Below are 5,369 nucleotides of genomic sequence, written 5' to 3'. Positions count from 1 at the left end.
GCCAGCATTTCTTAACACTCATTTGAGAAATTACGATCGTCTTTTGTTTCCCGATTTGTGTTGAATAAAATCTGAAAATACACATTTGAAAATAACACACGGAAATCGGATAATTTCCCGTTCTCTCATACCAAAAGTACACGGACCAAGACGTACAACTGTTTATACGTTCAAAACGCACACTCAAAATAGTTGCCCAATCGGTAGGTGACGCTGTTTGAAATAACGAGCGCCAACGTCGTGAATTAGGGATCCATAATCCTGTGCGCCAAAAATGTTTAAAGGAAAAAACACATCAATGAACACAAAATACTCGTTTAAACTGTCTATTTAGGTTGAGTCCTTCTAAGTATAGTAAATCTATGAACGTCTATTGTTTGTATTAGAAGGAATGGTTGCTGCAATTTCAGCGTGAGACCGCCTGTTAATCTGGCGGGACCAGCAATGGGGTGGCCCGTTTTGCCCCGACGTTGTAGTTCTCTTGTTTCTCTTCAGATCGTATAAATCTTTCGCCTTTTACTAAAGATTTCCGTGGGGAGGAACAACAAGAGTCTATCTCAATTTTTTGATGCTCCGCAAAAGCAGAGCTACCTAATGCTGTTAAAGAAGACATCAATCACGAACTACATTCAATTCAGCAGATTTACCTTACGTTATATAGTTACATTTTCGGTATAATTAATTACCCATTAGAATGCTTACATTTTACTTGATTTCGAGCAAAATATAAGGAACTACATTTGGAGTAATTCTTTAGAAAGACAGACCTGTCAATTATGCTTTGAGGAGTGGGAAAAAAATGTTTTGGAGATACGGATGAACTCTTTAGAGAGACATCCAGCCGAGAAAAAGATATTGGTTCTAAGATCCTTCTTTAACAGTATAGTGTTAATATTAATAAATATTAAACTTTCCTTGTCACAGAGGAAGCCTGTTGCTGTCATTTAGGTCGTAACAGCGACGTACATGTTAAACGTCGCAATCGAAACAATGCTCATGGTGGACAGTAATATCGCAGTTTGATCTTACATTTTAAAAAGAACTACTCTGGTCATGTTCCTTCCCTCAATACTCCACAAGGAAGTAAATAACATTCACCAAAGGTGAAGGACATATGATAAATCATTATCCTACGCCAGCTTCACGCTCAGGTAGGAACATCAATTCTCATCATCGTAGTTAGTGAGACCGTCACTTTAGAAAAGCATTTCTCAAGTCAAGAACTATAGAAATGATCCCTGAAAGCAGTGACGTGCGGTGAGGGTTGGGGTTGGTGAGGCACTGACTCAGAGTCAGATTTACAAAGGTACTGTATGACGCTAAGGCACTTACTCACAAGTCAGATATACATGCATACATGGTTGTAATCCCATTCTTGATTAAATTTAATAACATTTTAACCACACCACTGTACATTTAAACACACCAATGGGGTATTCTTACCTTTACTTGTAAATGAAGTCCATTCTCCTGTCCTTCTGGACGAAGATCTCCATGACAGGGAAAGCAATAAAGTCAATTTTTGGCAGCACAACCACAAAGCCAGTCTTTTTTAGAGTACCGATCCTTTTGAAACGAACGGTTTGCTCCTCTTATTTATTGTGTTATCTGTTTATTTATTATTTATTCATCACTCTTATTTTTCATTGTTTGTGCCTTCTTGTTTTTATATTGTGTCGTTTACTTGTATGGGATAGAGAAAACGTAATTTCGGTTTCTTTGTGTGTCTTGACATGTGAAGAGATTGACAATAAAGCTGACTTTGTGTCATGTACTGGCGCCCCTGCGACAGGACCACGCCCCCCCATCAGCGGAATCGCCGCCACCTGCCACAGCCGCATGGACAGCGCGATATAAACGCCGCCAGCGCAGACCCGATTGTCCGTCTGTCCCGAGATCTTGTGTCGCTTTCCGGTCCACGACAATCTGACGTCAGTGAAGAATTTGAGGATACAGAAGAACCGCTTGTTCGTCAAAGCAGATCGCCGATCCAGCTCCGGTTCCAGCTTCACCCACCTTACCCGCAATAAACCTCTTTATCGTCACGCACTTGACTGTACTCTCCAATCCCTTACAGTACAGACGGACCATCGCTATGCAGCCAGCGGACGATGAGACGACATTCGCCCGGCTGGAGCGAGCCGAGACAGCCATCAGCAGCCTATCCGCCGACATCCGGAATCTAATCGAGGTGGGCCAACGGCAACAGCAGCAGGAGATGGCCAGGCCCTCCAGAGGTTGTCGGTGGCTGCGCCCCCGGCTGTCGCGGCACCCCCGCGTCGACCGAGGCCAGGAGGCTCGCGGACGTTCCGGAGGCCCGTCTCGGCAACATTGAACGATTCAGCGGAGATCCCAAGCACGTGAGGGCGTTTGTAACTAACTGCAGCATTATGTTTGATCTCCAGCCCATCACGTTTGCATCGGAGGCTGCAAAAGTTGAGTTCGCCCTAACCCACCTCACGGACAAGGCGCGACTGTGGGGGCTGGCCGAATACGAGAGGGGGGCCTCGGCTTGTGACACGTTCGACGCATTCGCGGACGAATTGCTCTGCTTGTTCGACCTGGGCTCTGCCGCCGAAGATGCCGCAGAGGAACTGGCGACGCTACGTCAAGGTCGCAGATTACGCCCTCAAGTTCCGAACCCTGGCCGGCAGCAGCGGGTGGAACAGAGCCGGCGCTCGTCAGCACCTTCCTCAATGGGCTCGCCGAGTACATGAAGGACGAACTGGTGTCCTACGATCGCCCGCGTAACCTGTTAACCGTTAAGAACCGATACCCTCTGCCTCTTCTTTCCTCCGCCTTTGAGTGCCTTCAGGGTGCCACAGTCTTCACTAAACTGGATCTTCGCAACGCCTACCACCTGATCCGCATCCGTGAGGGAGACCAGTGAAAGACTGCCTTCAACACCCCGAGCGGCCACTACGAGTACTTGGTGGTTCCGTTCAGGCTCACCAATGCCCCAGCGGTTTTCCAGTCCTTAATAAACGACGTGCTACGAGACATGCTGGACAAATTCGTGTTCGTTTATTTGGACGACATCCTCATCTTCTCCCGCTCGCTCCCGGAACACATCAGCATGTTCGGGCAGTGCTACGCCGCCTCCTGGAAAATTCGCTCTACGTAAAGGCAGAGAAGTGCGAGTTCCACAACTCCTCTGTCAGGTTCCTCGGCTACGTGGTGCGTGAGGGGTCAGTCGAGATGGACCCAGAGAAAGTGCAAGCTGTCACGGCATGGCCTGTCCCCGAGACACGCAAGCGGCTGCAACAATTCTTGGGGTTCGTGAATTTCTATTGCCGCTTCATCCGTGGGTATCCGTGGTTCTTTCGCGCCGCTTGTCGGCCTCGGAGCGGAACTACGACATCGGCAACCGGGAGCTCCTCGCCATCAAGTTGGCCTTGGAGGAGTGGCGGCATTGGCTGGAGTGATGACAAAGATTTGGTGAGACCTCTTTGTTGGCTGCGTGGTTGGGGTATTTTAGTCCCCGGAAAAATGGGTACCCGGGTAAGGGCGGCGGAGTCCTTGTTGTGAATTCCAAGTGATAGGAATTCGGTCTACAGATGGAACTTGTAGATGTAAATACACCTCAATGTGTTAAAAAATTCTGCGGTGTAAATGTGTGTGTGAATAGTAGCACGTATGTGCTGCATGTAATATAGTGGGAAGAAATAACGAATGTCTGTCAGGAATTACCACAGAAAGTCGTTATCCCACTAAAGAAACATTCCTGCTTTAGAAATCCCTAAGATTTGACAGTTGGACTAAATTCATTAAAATGGGGGGCCGTCAAACTGTTATTGACAATGTATAAGGAGATGAGAAGTATACATGTTAAATAAATTACCAAACTTGAGGCAAGTGTCATTAAGAACGATGAGGTTGCAAGTATGTTTGTCAGACAATGAAACAGAGGAGCCTGAGGCAAAAAGCTCTTTCTGCTCCTATGCAAAACATGCATCTAAAATACCTGAAACTCCCCCATATAATAGCAGAATATGTCATGGTCAGTCAATTAGAACTCTTGTACAAACAAGAAGCATGACGAAGGTTGTTAAATTTCCCCAAAGTATAAACGATGCTGATGTATGCTATGCGAATGATACAGGTGTCAAACCTTATTGAAAGATAAGGCCACTAATATGAAAAAATAAAAATAGTAAAACCAAAACATCAAAAAGAGGTAGACGTTTGCGCAGCGCTGTTTGTTGATGTTGTTTATGTATTTTGTCTTTATTGTGGGCCCTTGTCTTGTCCTTGTGTTTTCTGTGTGTTTCTGTGTGTCTATGTGTTAAAATTACGAAATTGGCTAAAATAGTGTGCAAGGAAATTTACTACACTGCGGTCTATTCGATTTGTACCACGACACAAAAAAGCAAAATGATTTTGAAACTAGAAGATGCAATTTCTGGAGAAATTGCATGTGAAGGCGTAGAAAAATTGCAATAAATTTGCAAATTTTGTGGAAATGAAAAGCTTATGGAATCAAATGCATGTAAGCATCTCTTGCGTGAAATTTTGGAATATGTCAATATTGGAATGAGTGGGTTGTTTTATCAAGAATGAGGAATGTGAATTGAAAATAATGTACGACTGTGTGAACAGCTTGCAAGAGAGCTTGAGGAGAGTGAGACCAGTATATAATGGAGGCTGCGTGCGTGTGCGTGTGCGTGTGAGAGAGAGAGAGAGAGAGAGAGAGAGAGAGAGAGAGAGAGAGAGAGAGAGAGAGAGAGAGAGAGAGAGAGAGAGAGAGAGAGAGAGCGAGAGCGAGAGCGAGAGCGAGAGCGAGAGCGAGAGCGAGAGCGAGAGCGAGAGCGAGAGCGAGAGCGAGAGCGAGAGCGAGAGAGCGAGAGCGAGAGCGAGAGCGAGAGCGAGAGCGAGAGCGAGAGCGAGAGCGAGAGCGAGAGCGAGAGCGAGAGCGAGAGCGAGAGCGAGAGCGAGAGAGCGAGAGCGAGAGCGAGAGCGAGAGCGAGAGCGAGAGCGAGAGCGAGAGCGAGAGCGAGAGCGAGAGCGAGAGCGAGAGCGAGAGCGAGAGCGAGAGCGAGAGCGAGAGCGAGAGCGAGAGCGAGAGCGAGAGCGAGAGCGAGAGAGCGAGCGAGAGAGCGAGCGAGAGAGCGAGCGAGAGAGCGAGCGAGAGAGCGAGCGAGAGAGCGAGCGAGAGAGCGAGCGAGAGAGCGAGCGAGAGAGCGAGCGAGCGAGAGAGCGAGCGAGCGAGAGAGCGAGCGAGAGAGCGAGCGAGAGAGCGAGCGAGCGAGAGAGCGAGAGAGCGAGCGAGCGAGAGAGCGAGCGAGCGAGAGAGCGAGCGAGAGAGCGAGAGAGCAAGAGAGAGAGAGCGATGCAAATGAGCAGGAATGAATGACTGACAAGATACAGGT

The 5,369-nt window shown here is 47.6% G+C and overlaps 2 non-coding genes across 2 annotated transcripts; one reads left to right on the top strand and one right to left on the bottom strand.

Moving 5' to 3' along the window:
- The first annotated feature begins 476 nt into the window (after positions 1–476).
- Positions 477–589, top strand: LOC133169797 (U5 spliceosomal RNA). Its single transcript, XR_009718461.1, has one exon. It is a non-coding gene; the product is annotated as a U5 spliceosomal RNA (small nuclear RNA).
- A 452-nt stretch (positions 590–1,041) lies between these two features.
- Positions 1,042–1,254, bottom strand: LOC133169796 (small nucleolar RNA U3). The gene has a single exon (XR_009718460.1). It is a non-coding gene; the product is annotated as a small nucleolar RNA U3 (small nucleolar RNA).
- Between the last annotated feature and the right edge of the window lie 4,115 nt (positions 1,255–5,369).

This window comes from Syngnathus typhle, linkage group LG16, assembly GCF_033458585.1.
Source record: "Syngnathus typhle isolate RoL2023-S1 ecotype Sweden linkage group LG16, RoL_Styp_1.0, whole genome shotgun sequence".
Taxonomy (NCBI): Eukaryota; Metazoa; Chordata; class Actinopteri; order Syngnathiformes; family Syngnathidae; genus Syngnathus; species Syngnathus typhle.
This window is presented reverse-complemented; position numbering and strand designations above follow the sequence as displayed.